General features: G+C 45.4%; 1 protein-coding gene across 2 annotated transcripts in view; it reads left to right on the forward strand.

Annotated features, from left to right (window-relative positions):
- The window catches only part of LEKR1 (leucine, glutamate and lysine rich 1), a 307,061-nt gene extending 288,358 nt beyond the window's left edge, over positions 1 to 18,703 (forward strand). The window contains exons 25-28 of one of the 2 annotated variants that reach the window (XR_014822590.1): positions 4,632 to 4,943; positions 9,006 to 9,113; positions 9,877 to 9,994; positions 16,872 to 18,703. The gene's annotated coding sequence lies outside the window, so the exon portion shown is untranslated. Of the gene's footprint in view, positions 1 to 4,310; positions 4,604 to 4,631; positions 4,944 to 9,005; positions 9,114 to 9,876; positions 9,995 to 16,871 lie in introns of those variants that run through there. The other variant, XR_014822589.1, reaches the window with a different exon arrangement.
- The last annotated feature ends 821 nt before the right edge of the window (positions 18,704 to 19,524 follow it).

Consider the following 19,524-nt stretch of genomic DNA (forward strand, 5'->3'; position numbering starts at 1 on the left):
GAGGGGTAGACATACTGCCCACCAGAAATGGCTGGAGCCCCTTGGCAGGTTGCATTCCACACCTGGCACTGCCTGGGGGGTAGCCTTCTCTGCTGGCATCCACACTGCAGGGCTCTGCCTCTCTGCACTGAAGGGGCCTGGAGGCTCTGAGCAGGAAAGCAGGCTCTACAGTTTCCCCGTAGGGTGAGCCACACTATAGGAGCCATCAGGATGAATTGTGCCCTCCACCCCCACAGCCCATAGGCTGCCCTCCTCTCTATGGCTCCTCTTTTACCCACCCTGGGCAGGGGAGTGGGGGGCTGAAACGGGGAGACCTCACTGGGGGGTGGGGATGGAGTAAAGGTCACCTTGCAACCTGGCTTTTCCTGAATCTCTTTAATTAAACCAAGCCTTTATATAAATAAAAAACAAGCAAGCTCCATATCTGGACCTTGCAATCCCCTTCCCCAGATTCTGACTCAGGGGCTGAGAGCAGCCTTATTTTTATTAAGGGCCCAAGTGATTGGACCAGTGGGTGATCCTGGACCACACTTTGAAAAACTCTGAGGCAGAAATGAGCCAGCAAGCCTATGGGAGACATCTAGTGTGAGAGGTGATTCATCTAATGTCTTAAAATAGTGGCAGGGGCTGAACTGTGACCCTCTCATGTGTATATGGGAGCCACAACCCCCAGGACTTCAGAATGTGACTGTATTTGAAGACAGAGACTTTAAAGTGGTAATGGAGTGAAAATAAGGTCTTTAAATGAGCCCTAATCCAATATGTCTGGTGTCCTTAAAAGAAAAGGAGATTAGGACATAGGCACGCACAGAGGGAAGACCACGTGAGGACACAGGGAGAAGGCAGCCATCTGCAAGGCAGAGAGGGGCCTCAGAAAAGACCTGCGGACACCTTAGCCTCAGACTTCCAGGCTCCAGAACTGTAGGGAAATAAGTCTCTGTTGTTTAAGCCACCCAGTCCGTGGTACTTATTATGACAACCCTACCAAGCTATTATAAATAGGAACCTGGTTTCATTGAATAATCCTCTGAGAAGGTAGAGAGTGCTTCAGTACAGTGTAAGCAAGGCTGGTTTAAGGGACCCAAGGTCGTGAGTCCCAGCCCTGGTGTGTCTGAGGTGGCTCAGTTTCCAGTGTCAGACATTTATTTTTTCTTTAATTTTATTGAAGTATAGTTGATTTACGATGTGGTGTTAATTTCTTATATACTACAAAGTGACTCATATATACCTATATATATTCTTTTCCATATTCTTTTCCGTTATGGTTTATCACAGATAGTGATTATAGTTCCCTGTGCTATACAGTGGGATTTTGTTGTTTATCCTTTCTTTATATACTAGTTTGCCTCTGCTAATCCCAAACCTCCAATCCTTCCCTCACCGACCCCTTGGCAACAACAAGTCTGTTCTCTATGTCTGTGAGTCTATTTCTATTTTGTGGATATGTTCCTTTGTATCGTATTTTAGATTACTTATATAAGTGGTATCATGTGGTATTTATATTTCTCTTTCTGACTAACTTCACTTTAGTATGATAATATCTACTTCCATCCATATTGCCACAAACGGCATTATTTTGTTTTTTTATGGCTGAGTAGTATTCCATTGTATATATGTACCACATCTTTATCCATTCGTCTCTTGATGGACATTTACTTTGTTTCTGTGTCTTGGCTATTGTAAATAGTGCTGCTTTGAACATAGGGGTGCATATATGTTTTTTGAATTATAGTTTTGTCTGGGTATATGCCCAGGAGTGAGATTGCTGGATCATATGGCAACTCTATTTTTTCTTAAATTTTTTCATTTTCAAAAAAACTTAATTTAAAAAATTTTCATTTTGTTTTTAAATTACAGTTGATTTACAATGTTCTGTCAGTTTCTGCTGTACAGCAAAGTGACCCAGTTATACATATATAGACATTCTTTTTCTCATAATATCTTCCATCATGTTCCATCACAAATGGTTGGATATAGTTCCCTGTGCTATACAGCAGAACCTCACTGCTTATCCACTCCAAATGCAGTAGTTTGCATCTACTAACCCCAAACTCCCAGTCCATCCCACTCCCTCTCCCTCCCCATTGGCAACCACAAGTCTGTTCTCTGTGTCCATGAGTTTGTTTCTGTTCTGTAGATAGTTTTGTTTATATGGCAATTCTATTTTTAGTTTTCTGAGGAACCTCCATACTGTTTTCCAAAGTAGCTGCACCAATTTACATTCCCACCAACAGTTTAAGAAGGTTCCCTTTTCTCCACACTCTCCCCAGCATTTATTATTTTAGACTTTTTAATGATGGCCTTTCTGACTGGTGTGAGGCGATACCTCATTGCATTTGCATTTCTCTAATAATTAGCAATGATGAGCATCTTTACATGTGCCCATTAGCCATTTGTATGTCTTCTTTGGAGAAATGTCTAGTTAGGTCTTTTGCCCATTTTTCAATTGGGTTGTTTGTTTAGTTATTGAGTTGTCTGAGCTGTTTGTATATTTTTGAAATTAAGCCCTCATTGGATGCTTCATTTGCAAATATTTTATCCTAGTCCATAAGCTGTCTTTTCATTTTGTTTATGGTTTCCTTTGCTGTGTAAAAGCTTATAAATTTAAGCCCTTTTTTTTTTTTTTTTTTTTGCTTTTATTCCTATTGCCTTGGGTGACTGACCTAAGAAGACATTGGTACGATTTATGTCAGAGAATGTTTTGCCTATATATAGGCAGTTCACAATCTCTTAATTCTAAACATTTGGGGCCATCAGTATTTAGCCTTTCAGAATTTGGGGATTTGAGAAAGATAATGCAGTGCATGTGCTGTAGCCTACATGATGTCCTGCAGCATCAGTGACAGCATCCTGTCATCAAACATCCTAATATTTCTGTAGTGAGAGGTGTGTATTGCATAAATAAAGTAGCCTTGCATCAACTCAAGACAGCTTTCCCTATCGAACAAGTTTATTTCAGATCAAGGTTTTCTGCCAGAAGAGTTATAAATATAGTTTTTGGCCTTTGGAGCTTTTATGATTTTGAAATTGTGGAACTGTATTCTCCCTGCTTCTTCAGATGAAGTGAGGCACAGGGAGGTGAAACAACGTACCCACATTCGTAACTGGTGGGAGATGGGGCTGCCCTACTAACCTGACAGCCACTTGATCTCGAACTCGTACCCCCCCAAAGTCGTGGGACAAGCTGCTGTTATTCAAGCCCCCAGTCTGTGATCCCTTGTTTCAGAATCCCTAGCCAACTAGAATAACCTCTTTACACAAGTTCTGGGTTCTGGAGAGGAGACCAATAAATGTTTATCTTTATGATGGAAGCTTCAGATTCTTCGTGGAAAAACTATTAGCCAGTTAGATGATCTCTAAGGCCTCTTCCACTTTCCATTTGTAATTTTCTGTGATTATAACATAAGGAAAATTCAGCTCCACTCGTCACTTGTACCAGTGATCCAGCTCTTCGAGCATTTCTTGGCTGTTTTAACATGGGGCCAATGTAGCAAAAGAAACAAAACAAACCAAGGAACTTCTTTTCCTGTGTTATGGGTTATGTCCCTGTACATTAAAACTGAAACCATGTGGGCCCTATTTTGCCTTCTGATGCTCCTGTTTGTATGGTCAACTCAGCCGTGAGTTTTTCTGAATCCCTTTCACTTGGGTCTTCGGGTCTGCTGAGGTTAACCCACTGTTTGGGTGGGGCTACAGATTTTGCAGAGGAAAGCAAAAATACTAGAGGTTGTTTTCTGTGGGCTAAGAGTGAAACCCTATTTAGGCCTGGGAAGTTTGCTTTCTTCAGGTAGAAATGTGTCCCCACACTGCCATTTCACTGAGCAGATAAAAGCAGCTTTAAGAGAGTCTAAAAGGCTGTCAAATACTCTTTCTGTTTCTAGGAGAAGGCACGGTTAGCCCCAGTGTAGGAAAAAGGTAAAATGCTGAACAGCTTTCCTCAGGCTTCAGGGAAGGAGGCCCCATTGTCAAGTGGGTTGGTTCTTGAGGCCTCTGTCTTTAATTCTACACATCAAGTCAGAAAGTGATTTGCTCTAGTTGAGGGGTGGCTCCCAATTCCCCGTCTGTGGAAACAGGACCTTAATAGCTGTGGTGTCCAGAGAAAGAACGTTAGGTTTCCTTCCACAGCCCTTTGCATCAGTTTTCAAGGACGCCTCTCCAACTCCCTGGTGGCTTAGCAGGCTGCCCCCCACTGGCTTCCTAGAAGCCCTTCCTCTGCCATCTCACCTCCTCGAGGCCAGGGCCCCATCCCAGAGCCAAGGCTGGCTTTAAAAATATGCTGAAGCCTTTTCATCTCTGCTCCCTGTTCCTAGGACTCTCCCAGGAATTTCAGGAGAAGTGTGCCTTTTCCTATCAGAGATACAGCCTGCTGGAATTCTGTTGCAATACAAAAATGGTTCGGGGTGAGGAGCCTTACTTTGAGGATCTTATGGTTGGTGATTCCATCCAGTATCAACATGGGAGATTTAATTAAGAAAGAGCAAGTGCCTAACAGATGGAGCTGCTCGGAGCAGGAGAGACCACATCTTGTTCATTTTTAAATCCTTGGTGCCTAGCCTAGGCTTGGCACATAATAGATGCTCAATAAAATTGTTTGCTGAATGAATAGCATCCTTGTTTTCTTTCTTCCTCAGAAATGTGTCTGACACGTATTAACTCCAAGAGTCATGACCACAGACAAGGTTGGAGAATGCTTCTGCTTCGTGCTAACTCTCATGGGTCATGTCCAAGGAAGAGGTCCTAAAGCCAGGAGGCAGAAGTCCAGGTCCAGGTCCAGGCCGCTATTCAAGAAACCCTGGGATCCTCAGCCCCCCTGGGCCTCAGTACCCTCCACTGCAGCACAGAGGTCATGTTATCTTCTCTACCCACCTCCCTGGATGGTTATGAGAACATGACGTGACAATGGATATGAAAATTCTCTGAAAATTTCAAAGAATATGCTGAAGGTATTATTTTTTATTGTTACAGATTATTTGTAGAGTTGGGCTGCTCATAGTCATTTTTGAGATCAATCTCTTTTCTTTTATATGTTTATGCTCTGGTACCAAAGTCGGGTTTCCCTCCTCCCCCAGCTAAAGTAATATCCATCCTGGTAGGCCAGGTACCACCAAGTGCTGACCTCCTTGGAGCTTATTCATCTGTTTGGTCAGCAAATATTTCTACAGCACAGGTGGTAAGGGACAAGTTAAGTAACAGTCGACTGGCTGACAAATAGTTGCCAAAGCCACCAAAAGCAGAAACAGTACAGTCTTCTCCCTCAGAGGGCTGTGCTCCTCTATGGCATCCTTGAGCTGTCCAGAGAGCCCTCAGCCTGTTCTGCCCAGAGAAGGCCCAGGGAGGAGGTGGCTTGTGGGGAGCCAGGCAGGGCAGCAGGGCCTGGGCAGGACCCCTGCCTCCTAACTTCCAGGAGCTTCCTACACTCCCAGCCTCTCAAGGGATGGATGATTGAAGCCATGGTAGGTGGTGCTTTGCCTCTTCTTATCTCCTGTTGCTAAGGTATCCAAGTGAGCATGAAACAGAAATAAGCCATGTGATCTGGCTGCCTCCCACCCACGTGGCCAGACAGCCCCCAACTTGGCCAGAGAGGCACCGTCAGGCCATCGATCAGGCTGAACCTGTGTTGAGGGTGGGGTGTCAGGGACTCCCCAAGGAGAAATGACTGAGCTGGGGTGGCAGCTGATAGTCTCTGAACACTGTTTCTGGGCAAAGATGTTGAAGCTGGATTGGGGGACAGAGGTTAAGGATTGAAATGACTACAGTATGCAGCTGTCAGAATGGGAATGGCTAGAATCCTCTGGGGCCCAGGTTCTCCCTGCTTGTCCTTGGTTTACTAAGGGAATCTACAGAACTTGAGGGAAGGAAGCACAGCCTCTCTCACCCCTTGAAATCTGCGCCTCTAGCTTCCCTGCTTGCCCTCAAGATGGGCCCTTCCAAGCTTTCGGACAGGGGCCTTTCTTAAGGAGCAGCACAGTACTGTGGGGATGAGGGCAAGGTCATCTGTGAGTGAGGCAGCTCCTCGTGGGCCACAGAGAGGGGAGCTAATCAGGAGAGAGGAGAGGTGCTGGGCAGACCAACCCAAAGACTGACCCCTGCAAGGTCTCCCTCCAACTTCAAGGCTCAACTCAACAGTGACCTTCCCTGGGAGTTCCCGTTGTGGCTCTGCGGAAACGAATCCGACGAGGAACCATGAGGTTGCGGGTTCGATCCCAGGCCTCACTCAGTGGATTAAGGATCCAGCATTGCCATGAGCTGTGGTATAGGTCACAGACACGGCTCAGATCTGGTGTTGCTATGGCTGTGGTGTAGGCTGGTAGCTCTGATTAGACCCCTAGGCTGGGAACCTCCATATGCCTGGGGTGCAGCCCTAAAAATCAAAACAATAACAAAAACAAAAAACAATGACCTACCCTAAAAGTCCTTGCAAATCTACCTGGCCTGGAAATACCACTTTTCTCCTCTCTACTCATCCAGTGTTTTCATCTATACCTCTCTGTGCACTTAGCACCTGTTTATTATGTCCTCACCTTTTGAATAATTTTTATTACGCAAATACTAATGTATGTTCATTGAAGGAAAAATTATAAACACAGACACCCACAAAGAAGAAAATTAAAAAAAAAAACTCAAATCTACCACCTGGAGATAATCACTGTTGGCATTTGGGGGTGTTAGTGATATTTAGGTTCAGGTCTTTCTTCTCTGCCTGCATTCAGCTCTTCAAAAGCCAAGTCCAAATCTCACCTCCCTTCAGTGTACCCCCTCATCCACCGCAGTGCTTCCCTTCAACCAAGACTCAATTCATGCATTTTCAATAAATGGTTCATAAACAAAGGAACAAGCAAATGGATGAGTGGACAGAGGGGGGAGAAAAAGTTCTCCTGGCCAGAAGTATCCCCCGTGTAGGGGCGTTAGCCCCTGAAGGGCACCTGCAGCCACCTCCCCTGCCCTCTCTGCTCCCATGGAGCAAAATCAATGCCAGGAAGTGAGTGTGCACAGAGAACGGGCCATATATAGACAAAATTATTAGTGGAAAGATAAAGATGAAGCCCGATCCCTGCCATGTGACTTGGAAACGTCAGCCATGGCTTAAGGGAAAAGAGGATTCATGGAAACAACCGAGTCAAGGTCGCCACATGTGTGCAGTATTTTAGGCTCAGCAAGCAACCTGGCAAATTCAAAGCCACTCATAACTGGGTTCCAGGAAATCTGATTTCAGCAGCGCCATGGACATGGGAGGACATCCCCGTGACTCGCCCCTCACTGGGTTGAAGATTATCATTGATTTATCTGGAGCAGAAACAGCAGGATTCCACATTACATCTTGGAAGGCAGCCGGGGCAAAGGCAGAGAATTAACAGATCTTTATTATTAATTCCAATACCACACCTCCCCATAAGTCCTGCCACAACTCATCTTCTGTCTAAACAGGAGTTTTCCCTTGTTTAAGTGTAGCTAATATTTTTTTTTTAATGGGGCTTGTTCTCATTCATAACTATAAAGACAACCTCAAAATCGCAAATGGTCATTAATCATGCACAAGTCCAGACCATGCTAGGTGCTACAGTGGATACTAAATAAGTAGGGCGGAGTTCCTGTCATGGCTCAGCGGAAACAAATCTGACTAGTATCCATGAGGACGCAGGTTGGATCCCTGGCCTCACTCAGTGGGTTAAGGATCCAGCATTGCCGTGAGCTGTGGTGTAGGTTGCAGATGCAGCTCAGATCCGGCATTGCTGTGGCTGTGGTGTAGGCCGGTGGCTATAGCTCCGATTCGACCCCTAGCCTGGGAATCTTCATATGCTGCGGGTGCAGCCCTGAAAAGACAAAAATAAATAAATACATAAATAAGTAGGGCATCCCTGTATCTCACTCACGCAAGAATCAAACATTTCCTGAGGCCCTTCCGTGTGCTCAACATTGTGCAAGGCATTGGGTTTCCTAGCACTTTACATTTATGGTCCTGTTTTAAAAGTAAGCTTTGGGGAGGTTATACAGCTTCCCCACAGTGCCCACAGCCACACAGTTTGTCAAAGCCTTGGGATCAGAATAAAGGGAAAGAATCTGACAGTTGATTATTTTTGTTATCATTTTCATGCCATTTAAGTAGCCTTCAAAATACTTGGTCAACATTTGCTGTTCTCCCTAGCCCAGAACAACCCACAGTTTGTGCCAGGGGAGTGCGAAAGAGGTCGTTTTCCTCATTTACTCACCCGTTGGTATGTGCAAAACCAGATGTCAACAGGGCCCTGTCCTGTGCTTATTCACGGTGGCCGGCTGATGCCTGCCCTCCACATGGGCCCAGTACAGGCACTGATCCTGGGCCCAAAACCAACAGCAGTGCATGAGAGGAGAGGACGTTTTGCTCCCAACTTGAGTGTTTTTCCCCTCGATTTAAGAGTGGCATTTCAGTGCTGAGGAAAAGGAGCCTACATTCTGAAACCCTACAGACCGGGGTTCAAACCCAAGCCGAACCTCTTGCAAGTTGTGGGAGCCTGGGCAAGCCTTTTAGCCTCTCTGTGGCTTTATTGTCTCCCCCACTAAATGGAGGCAATACCTCCCCTGGGGAGAGGTTCAACTGGGTGACGCCAGCAGGCTGTCATTGTGACTGCCAGCAGTTGTAGCCATGTAGCGTTGTCTAAACTATACTCCCCCGAGGAGCAGAGTCATGGTTTTTGAAAGCGAGGAACTAACAAGCATTTATTAAAGATCTGTTTTTCAGGCAGGAAGGTGGAGAGAAACCTTGCACACCATCTCCAGGAGTGAGGAACCCAGGCAGGGAGTAAATAAACCCCACAGCATATGCATCTCTCCAGCAGCTCAAGCATCCAAGATACAAGAAGTGAGAGAGAAAATTCTCCCCTGAGTATCTGCGGCTTTGGAGATAAAGGCCATGAGCATGGGCAGATGGAGGCCCCCAAGGCCGCATCATGGGTCCCCCTCACAGGCTTCTTTTCCACTCTCTGGTCCTTTCCCCCAGTTCTCCAGAGTTTGCTTTTTCGCTTGTGCAGGTATTTCCTTCCTGAAGGCCATCGGGGACCAGAGTGTCCTCCGGTTATCTCTCTCTGCCGCCGGCTCCTCGCCTGACTCTGACCTCACCTCGGCGTCAGTCTTATCAGGTGTGGACAGAACCGTCTCCCTTCTCCCCACTGCTCAGGGAGCTCCAAGCCCAGGATTCTCCCCACACCCGGGTGGAGAGGGCCACCCCCCTCTGAGACTGAATGTGGCGGCCACCTGCCAAATCAGGAGCAACCACAGGGGTCTGCACACAAAGCCATGAGGCCCCTGGAGGAAGGGAGAGGTTTACGTAAGTGTTGACAAGGAACAGAGCAGATGCTGAGCTCCGCCAAGCTGTACGGAGGTGGGGGTGGAGGGGTGGAGGCCAGAGAAAGACAGCTACTCCCAGCTCTGGGCCTCACATGCAAAATAGAGGACAGCAGGTCCCAGCGCAGATTCAGACTCCTCCAGGAACCCTCTGTTTCCTCCCAGGATGCAGGGGGCTCTAGCCTAGTTTTCTGAGAAGTGGGTCTTGTCATGAATGAAACAGGAAGTGAGAGGCCAGCCAGGAATCAGGCAGGAGGTGTGGGCCTTTGCTCCTTGGTCTGTGGTACCGGTGCCTTAGTTCCATGTGAACCCCTCCACCATATGGCAAAGACACAGCACATCCAGGCTACTCTGGTTGGTTTAGGTCTGTGGCTAGAGCACTCCTTGGGGTTCATGGCCTGGGGGGAGATAGGGGTGGGTGTTTAATTAGAATTCATTCCACACAGACCCCTTTGTCCTGTTGCTCCAGACAGTTGTTTGTTTGTACCGGGACCTTGCCTTTTTTGGCCTTGCTAGTGTCTGTCAGTAAATGATAACTCATTTGACCTGTCCCTACAGTCTCAGCTGTGCACCTCCCAGAAGCTTCTCACATCCGTGTTGTCACATTCTAGTGCTTGGAAGGGAAGCAGGGGTCAGACCACCCCTCACCATGATGTCCTGGGTGGCAGAAAGCCAGGTGAGTTGGCCAAATGCAAGAGGCCTCATTCCTGTGTTCTAAGCACTGGAATGCTGGCTGGCAGCTGTGCCCTTGTTGGCAGGAGACAGGTAGGGACCCTGTGGGCTGTGGCCCAGAGTAAAGGGGGAACCGGAGGAACAGAAAGCTTGTCCTTCCTTCCAGTTTATGTTTCCTGTGTGGCCCCACTGCGCTTCATAGCCTAGGGGCCACCGCTAGGAAGTCGTCCTGCAGAAATACTCAGACGTGTGCAGATGACGCAGTACATAGAAGACTGTGAACAATCTAAATGCCGCTAACAAAGGCCTGATTAAAACATCTACTGTGTGTGCATGCAGTTGTGCACTGTAAAGGAAACTCCTCGCTCTGGTAAGAAATGATCTCCAGAAGACGATGTTATGTCCAACAAATACAACTAGGTTAGGAACTGTGTTACCATTTGTTTTTAAAACAGAGGGGAGCAGGGAAGGGAGACTGTGTATGCATATGCTTGTTTGTACACAGACTGCCTTGGAAAGCTGCCCGAACCAGTAATACTGTAGTCCCTGGGAAGGAGTGTGCTCAGGGGGTGCAGGAGCTGGGAAGGTAGCAGTTGCCTGGTGCTCTACCTCAACTAGCCCAGACTTAGAGCTGAAAACCACCACCATTTCACTCAGCTCGCTTTCCTGTGGATTGGCTCCGTTGCCTGGGGCTTCTGCCCACGTCAGGGTCAGAGTCCCCAGAAGCAAGACAGCAAATCCAGTGCACAAACACTTTCAAGCCCTTACTTGCATGATGTTTGCTAAAGTCCCCATGGCCAAAGCCATTCCTACAACCAAGCCCAGTGTCAAGGCAGAGACATAGCCTCCGTGTGTCAGTGGGAGGAGCTAGAAAATACACTGGTGGCTATTCATCCACCACATGCTGAGGCAGAGGCAAGCAGAGAGGGAGCAACTTTTCTCTTTGTAGCCTTTCGTACTTTTTGAATTTGAGTCATGTCAATACACCCTATTCAAAAAGAAATAAATTCCCTGAGATTAGCTTTGAAATAATCCATTGTTGAGGAAAAATGTGGGTGGGAAGGAAGAGGTGGAGGTGTAGGTGGAAGAAGATTGGCCTTGAGCTGACAACTGCTGAGGTTGGAGATGAACACATGAGGCTCGTAGTCCTCTTCTACTTGTATTTTTAAAAAATGTCCTGCAGCAGAGGTTCCTGCTGTGGCACAATGAGATGGGTGGCATCTTGGGAGCACTGGGATGCAGGTTCGATCCCCAGCTAGGCATAGTGGGTTAAGGATCCATCATTGCCGCAGCTGTGGCTTAGGTCAAGACTATGGCTAGGATATAATCCCTGGCCTGGGAATACCACGTGCTGCCAAGCGGGTGAAATGGGGGGGGGGGGGGGAGAAGAAAAGTCCTACAACAGAAATTTTAAAAAATTAAAAAGGACCCATACCAAAAGCTGAAGCGTACTGAGACTCCTGTACATGGTGAGAGTGTTGGCTGCATCACCCCCTCTTGTGGTCCCAACCCCTGGAGGTGGGGGCTCTTTGGGCCTTGACTGAAGCTTTCTTGAGGATACTGACTGCAGAGGTTAGTGCAGAGCGGGCCCCAGGGCAGCCCCAAGCAGAGGTGCTGGGCCATGAGGAGCTGTCAGAGGGTAGGGAAGAAAGAAGCCTTAGGGAGCTGCCTCCACAGTGTGGGCAGGATGAGAGGCTGAAAAATCCCAGGTGTTGATGATGGTGGTGGCAGGCAAGGAGCAACACGAGTAACTCTTTCAGAACCACACAAAGGGCTTCTGAAGTTTGGGAGCAAGAAAGGATCCCAGACAAAAATTACAGGGCCTATGGGCACATCCAAAGGAAAATAGCTCAGTGAGAAAGCTTGCCTCTTCTTCATCACTCAGGATGACCAGATGAAAGGACAAAGGGAAAAAAATAGGATGGTCACATGTGTGTGTCAGTGGTGTGCCCGTGTTGAGCCTTGAGCCACCCACGTGATCTGGGCCCAACTCCCAGGGGCCCAAGCTTGGAGCAGCTCTGAGAATGCTAAGCGCCCCAGGCTTCCCTTCTGTGGGCAGACAGGGGAATCTTTCACCACCTCTACCAGTCACATGAGGGCCCTCGCTAACCCTGAGAACTTTCTCTCTGTTCCAGATGTCCACTAAGAGATATTTACCCTCTGAGGTCACACTCCCTGACTTTTGTGTGCAGGCCTGTGAATGCCTGCATGTGCTTCTGTGGCTCCTCCTGTGACCACAATAGGACAGGGAAGTGAGGGAGATGACCACACACTTCCTAGGCATCCAGCTGCGTCCTCCAACCCACTCTAAGCCAGGCTGGATGACCCTCCCAGTCATCATGCCTACATCTAACTTTGCTGCTGAATTGCCACATTGTTTTTATGTGTTCCTCTCTAGTTAGAGACTTAGCATTAAAGAATTACTGTTACATCTTGAGGTGTGGTAATGGTGTTGAGGATATGTTTTGTTTTTCTTTTTATTGAAGTATAATATATACACTGAAACAAATTGTATGTGCATAGCTGATGAATATTTCTAAAGGGCAGACACCATATTGCCAGCTGGCAGATCAAGAAATGGATCATTGCAGGAAGTGCCTGTTGTAATGCAGTGGAAACAAATCCAACTAGTAACCATGAGGATGCAGGTTCGATCCTTGGTCTTGCTCAGTAGGTCGGTGATCCAGCGTTGCCATGCATTGTGGTGTAGGTTGTAGATGGTGCCTGGGATCCCAGATTGCTGTGGCTGTGGTATAGGCCAGAAGCTACAGCTCTGAGTCGACCCCTACCCTGGGAACTTTCATATGCCGCAGGTGTGGCCCTAAAAAGCAGGAAAAAAAAAAAGAAAGAAAGAAGTGAACCATTGCAAGCATTATAGTATACTTCTTTTAAAAATAGGCATTGATTTTTTTTTTAGTAGTATGTTCTTCTTTTCTTTTTTGCTTTTCATTTTCTTTTTAGGGCCACACCCATGGCAATGGAAGTTCCCAGGCTAGGGGTCAAATCAGAGCTGCAGCTGCCAGCCTACACCACAGCCATAGCAATGCTGGATCCTTAACCCACTGAGTGAGGCCAGGGATCAAGCCTGCATCCCCATGGATACTAGTAGGGTTCTTAACCTGCTGAACCACAACAGAACTCTAGTAATACATTGTTAAATATCTACACACGATGCTTTGGTCTGCTTCAGAATAATCTGGAGTTGGGGGAAGAAGGTACAGATTAAGCAAAGCTGATAATCATTGAAGCTGGGTAATGTTTATATAAGGGTTCTCTCTCTGTCTCTCTGTCACACACACACATACACATATTTTCAGTTTCCATGATAAAAAGTTTAATACAATCAGTAGGAAGCCTGGGATTTGTCTCAGCCCAGTGACTCTGAAGCATGAGATAAAAGCTGAGCAGGGGGGGGTGAAAAATGTCTCTTTGGTATATTGCTCGGTAATCAAGAATCTGAAAGTCAATGGATTAAATATGTAAATAATTTATTGTTTTTAAATGAGTTTTCATGTGCCTATGTCCTCTGTGTAACTGGGAGTTCCCTACCTGTGCTGGGTTTTATTCCTATCTGTATCCCTAACCTTTAGCATAGTGCCTGTCATACTGTAGGTGCTCATAAGTGTTTGTTGAGCAAAAGGATGCTTGAATTCATATCTTACACAAGACCTGAAACAGCCCCAAGATGGCACAGGTCCACAAACTTCTTTGTAACTTGAATCGAAATCAATGCTTCCAACCTCTTTTTATTTTTATTTTTTATTTTTTAGCTGTTTCTGAACAATAAATTGTTCAAATCCTAAAATAGCAAAGTCGAGAGGGACGTAGAGATCATATTATAGATGAGAAAACCAAGGTGCAGAGGAGGAAATGAACTTTCCAGGGTCACACAGCTGGTAGGGACAGAGGCTGGACTGGAATTCAGGCTCCTGGAGCCCAGGCTGGGCTGTTTTTGTTCTACCACCCATTTCCATGGCTGTGAATTGGACACATACCCACAATTATTTTCACAGGTGAGGAAAAGAGAACTTCGAATAACCTAATTCCCCATGGTCTTGGTAATTGTCACTCCAAAGCTCTCTCCAGAGTTCTCCACATTGGGTTTTATCTCTTACTTCAGGAAAACTTAAACTTCAAAAACCTTCATTTTCAAAACCAACAGAAGGGGTGATTATTCTCATTAGAAAGAACTTGGTACACATTTTTTATAAAGAGGTGAACTCTCTCAAGTGTCTTTAAAATATGAGGCAGTTTGTAACAATTTGATCTGCATCCAGCTTGTTAGGAACCAAGCAACTGAATAAAATCAAGCACAGCCCAACCCACAGTCTCACAGTCCTGCCATGTCAAGTGTCACAAGGGCGCTTTCGACATTCCAAAGCCAAAAAATAAACAAATCAATCAAAGATCACACACCAAGAGTAGAAATAAATTGGGGGGGAACTCAAGCATTTTGCAACATTATATCTTTTTAAAAGCATACTTTGATTTAAACAAGGTTTTAAGTTAAAATATTAGGAAAATCATGCCTTATAGTTTTATCTTTTTGGCACTAAAAGGAGCATAACTCTAGTGGTCTTTTGTGTCATTCATGTTCCGGGCTTTTCCTTGCAAAACTATTTCGCAGCTTTGCCCGGTGCTGCTTTTAAGAATCTTGTGACACTTCCATCCCCCCATGTAGCAGGGGTGGCCAGATTTCTTTGCTGTTAAGAAGATTACTGAGATGTCCTCCTTTATAAAACCCAGAAGACTCTGGGAGTAACAGGAAAGAACAAACAAGAGATGTCAAGGAGACAAGCAAGTGCTGCTCTTCAAAGCGCTCTAAGCAAGGAGAGGTCAAAGAATGTTTTAACAGCCACTGATAAAGCAGGAGCTCTGGAAGCCAGGTACCGGGCGCGAACTTCCTAAGCAAGCAGAGGGGTTAACTTCCATCTTCCATTAAGGGTTAAGCTCTAAACCCAAGAACTTTGGGTGAGTCAGGCCCAGAGCCCTGTGGAGAAAGGAGACACCTTATATCTAATCAGCCCTGCCTCAAAATAGCTCTCTCTTTGCTGGGGCAGAGACCCATCATCCCTACACGGCACAGCACAGCAAAGCACAGTGGTGTGGAGGTGCCCCAGCCCCACTTAGAAAGTCTCCGAGTGTGCTTTCTTCATCTGTTGCACAAGCTAGAGCTCCCTGGGTGAAGCAATGCGTAATTTAGAAAACTTCAAGATGGCTTGCCCAGAATCAGGACGTTCCAGTCAGGAAGGACCTTACAATTTACCTGGATCAACCAGCCATTTTACAGATGGATAAACTGAGACCCAGGGAGATGAACCGATTTGTACAAGAACTCACAGGAAGTCCGTGGCTGGGCTAAAGGCTAAAACCCAGAACTAGAGCAGACACTTTTCTTTCTTTAGCCGAAAAATGAATGAAACACTCATGCCCCCAGTCAACTTTCCTTTCTTCTGTTGTTAAGGAAATCATTTCCAATGCCCCAAGAGTGTCTGAATCAACTCTCTCACAGGCAGTTCTTGTTTAAACTCTTCCATTGTGAGTCTCTCAAACTTCCTCTTCGTAATCCAGACAGCTTTACTTTTGAGGTTCTATAGATGAGCAGCCACAGTTGTTTTTTCCCCTCCGGCTGCTGGAAGAGAATGTTACAAATGGGTAATTGAAAACCTCCGGGAGTTGATTAGAATGGGGTCAGACAGAAATGCTCACCGGGCTCATCAGTGGCTCTCCCTGCCAAGGGTTGTGACTCACAGCTCGGGATGTGCCCTCCCAGGCGCCATCTTCGAGATGGCACAGCTCAGACATTCCTGCCGCCACACTTCCCTTCTCGCCATTTGCATACTGTTCCCCTTTGTGCATCCTCTACACAGTATGGGCTCTGTCGAGAGCTGTACGAGGCACACAAGGTCTAAACAGGAGCGGGGCCAAGCCTGGGGCTTGCAAAGTTCGCTGGCAACTGGGCAAAGGAATGGAATATGGAACATGGACCAAGGGCTGGAGGTTGTAGTTGGGAAATGTGTGGCTCCATCTAGCATGAAACAGTTTTCTTCAGGTTATTACCACCCAGGACTTTGTGTCGGAGACTGAAGAGAAATAAAGTGCTAAGAGGCAGAAACTGAATTTCACAGCCCTTCCATTTCTCCATGATTGTCATTTACTAAATGTTTCCCATTATTTCTTGCATGAGTCCCTTGGCTGGACTTCTCACGGCTCTTAGGTGGAAATTGGTCCCTAGTTGTTTCTTATGTCGGATTTTTCTCTTCTAGCTAGATTCCAAGTCACTCTCCATAAGGGCCAGGGCTTTGTAATTCCCTTAGAGCCGCCCACCATAGTGCTGGGCACACAGCAGGTACATGATAAATATTTAGTAACTATGTCCTACTGGGTGGGTACTGCAGTTCCAGACTCACTTTGTGCTAAAGCCAGATCATACCATGAAGACCCTCATTTTACTCACAAGAAGGCAAAAGGCAAAGAAAAAGGATCATCCAAGGTGTACACACAGAGAATCGCAGAGACAGGCCTCAATCCTAGGTCTTTTGAAACTAGGATTCAGCCCTATCTGTCAATCATCTATTATAGGATGGAAACAAAGTATTGTGCCGAAGACCTTTAGGCTAAAGTCAGTGAGAAGCGAAATAGTATTGGTTGGCTCATTGCTTGAAGGCACTTACTTAAAATTTTCATGTTAATTTTTTAAAGGACATTTTAATTGATACATCCTTGGCTTATTACACAAGTTACACAAACATTCTCATATTTATGTAATTATAAAAGTATATTTTTTTCTAGCAGGAGTTCAGTCATAATTGTTTTATCAGAATAAAATGTCTCCTTTTTTAATTTTGTTTTTTTTTTTTTTTTGCTTTTTTATTTTTTAGGGCCATAGCTGCGGCATAGGGTTCAAATTGGAGCTGCAGCTGCCAGCCTCTGCCACAGCCAGAGCAACTTGGGATCAGAGACACATCTGCAATCTACACCACAGCTCACAGAAACGTCAGATCCTTAGCCCATTGAGTGAGGCCAGGGATTGAACTGCATCCTCATGGATACTAGTCGGGTTGGTAACCTGTTGAGCCACAACGGGAACTCCAAAATGTTTCCTTTTTTAGCTGAAGATCTAAGAAACTAGATCCAAATTAATGCCAAGTGAGATTAATCTCTAAGAGGTAAGCCCTTATTGTTCTAATATCAACTCGACATGGATTTTGAACTTCTCAGTAACATGCATATTCATGTTCAAAGATTAATCCATCAAAGGAATAGCAACAAGCATTCATCGGGTGCCTACTGGTTACACTGCATTGTTCTGACTGACCTTGAAGTTTTGCCATTAACTAGCTATGAGATCTTAAGTACATATTAAAGGACCCAATTTTTTCTGTTTTTTAGGACTGCACCCATGGCATATGGAAGTTTCCAGGCTAGGGGTCAAATCAGAGCTGCAACCACCAGTCTACATCACAGCCACAGCAATACCAGATCCGAGCTTCATCTGTTACCTACCCCACAGCTCACAGCAATGCTGGATCCTTAACCCACCAAGTGAGGCCTGGGATTGAACCCACATCTTCATGGATACTAGGGTTCATTACCCCTGCGCCACAACAGGAACTCCCAAGGACCCAATATTTTTAATGCCAGGAACCTTGAAATAAACTTTACATATGTTGTTTCGTTTAATCTTTATGATGGTTTTACGATTTACAAATGAGGACTCCAAGGAAGAGAAAGTCACTGATCTACTCAAAATGACACAGCTAATAAATGGCTAATCTGGGATATGTCCCAGATGTTAGTGCCTCGCTGAGAAGCCCAAACTTTGCCTGCTATACCATAGCATCTCAATCCGAGGTCGTATTAGTATCATCTAAGGAACTGTTATATAATACAGATGCCTGGGTACCACCAACAACCAATGACATCAGAACATTTAGGGGTAGAAGATGGATTTTGAAAAAATACTAGGTCACTATAATATGGAACTCGGGTTAAAAATCACTGTGCTAAGTGTGCTGAGATTCGTTTCTTCAACTGTAAAAGGAAGAGTTTAGATGGACAGCTCTAAGATCACTTCCACTTCTGTAGTCACCAGAATTGTGGTGACAGTTGTGTAGGGCCCATTTTTCCTTGATAAGCCCCAATTTACTTGCAGTAAGCAGTTGCCACCCACCCAGCCAGATAGTCTCCCTATGTCCTACCTAAGTGTAGTCTATGAGTAAAGCTATGATTATTTCATGTATTTTTGAAATGTTATCAATTTATTTATGTTATTCAGAACAAGACACTAAAGCTCTAAAAAGATTCCCCATGCCTTCCTTCTCTCTGCCTTCTTTTCAGGTTTCAGTCATAGTTATTTATTGAAATTCTTCTTGCTCCAAACTATTTTCATGCTAGTCCTGTATAGCATTTCATCAAAGTCTTTTGAATGTTCATAGCCTTTGACCCAGAATTCCCCCCATGGTAATCTATTCTAAGGAAGTAAATACAAAGCAGAAAGAGCTTTGTGAAGATGTTCATTGCAGTATTATTTATTATAGTGGAAAATTGTAAACCATTCATATGTCTTATAGCAGGGGAATGAGTTAGTAAAATATAGTATAGCCTCCTAAATGATGAAATGCCATCACTAATGATGTTTACCTTCAGACTTTTAAGTGATGTGGAAAAATATTAACACTTATGATGCTCAATAAAAAATGTAAGGTACCAAGAGTTCCCTGGTGTCTCAGCAGGTTAAAATTATGGTATTTAAACATCCATATGCCATGGGGGCAGCCCAAAAAAAAAAAAATGAATGGAGTTTTGTAATCTCAACTATATGTGTTACTGAAACAGACTCGACTCAACACTGTACAGTAAAGCCAATCTACTGACACTGGTTGTGGTGAAGGAAAAGTACAGCATTTATTGCAGACCATCGACCAAGGCATTTAAGACATCAAGTGTTCAAAAAGCCTAAACGCTTCTATGGGTTTCAACAAGGCATTTTTATTTTCTTTTTATTTATTTTTGTCTTTTTGCCTTTTCTAGTGCCGCTCCCTCGGCCTACAGAGGTTCCCAGGCTAGGGGTCTAATCGGAGCTGTAGCTGCCAGCTTACACCAGAGCCACAGCAACATGGGATCCAAGCCGTGTCTGCAACCTACACCACAGTTCATGGCAACGCCGGATCCTTAGCCCTAGCCCACTGAGCGAGGCCAGGGATCGAACCTGCAGCCTCATGGTTCCTAGTCGGATTCGTTAACCACTGAGCCACAATGGGAACTCCAGCAAAGCATTTTTAAAGGCCAGGTGAGGGAGAGGCATCCCAGATCATGGGATCTGCTTGAGCACAATTAACTGATTGGTTAATGGTGAGGTAACAGGGCAGAGTCACAGGGATTAACATTATCAGTCCTTAGGAGCTAGTAGGTCTGGGGGCTACTTGCTCATAATCATCAAATAGTTAATTTCTTCCATTTGGTGGTGGTTTTAGCATTTGTGAAACAACTCAGGAAATGTGCATCAGATACTATTATTTGGGTACTTCAGAG

Source organism: Sus scrofa, chromosome 13, assembly GCF_054392235.1.
Source record: "Sus scrofa isolate SSC_HxYL_T2T_F1_AM1 chromosome 13, Sscrofa_HxYL_maternal_Yorkshire_Landrace_v2.0, whole genome shotgun sequence".
Classification (NCBI taxonomy): Eukaryota; Metazoa; Chordata; class Mammalia; order Artiodactyla; family Suidae; genus Sus; species Sus scrofa.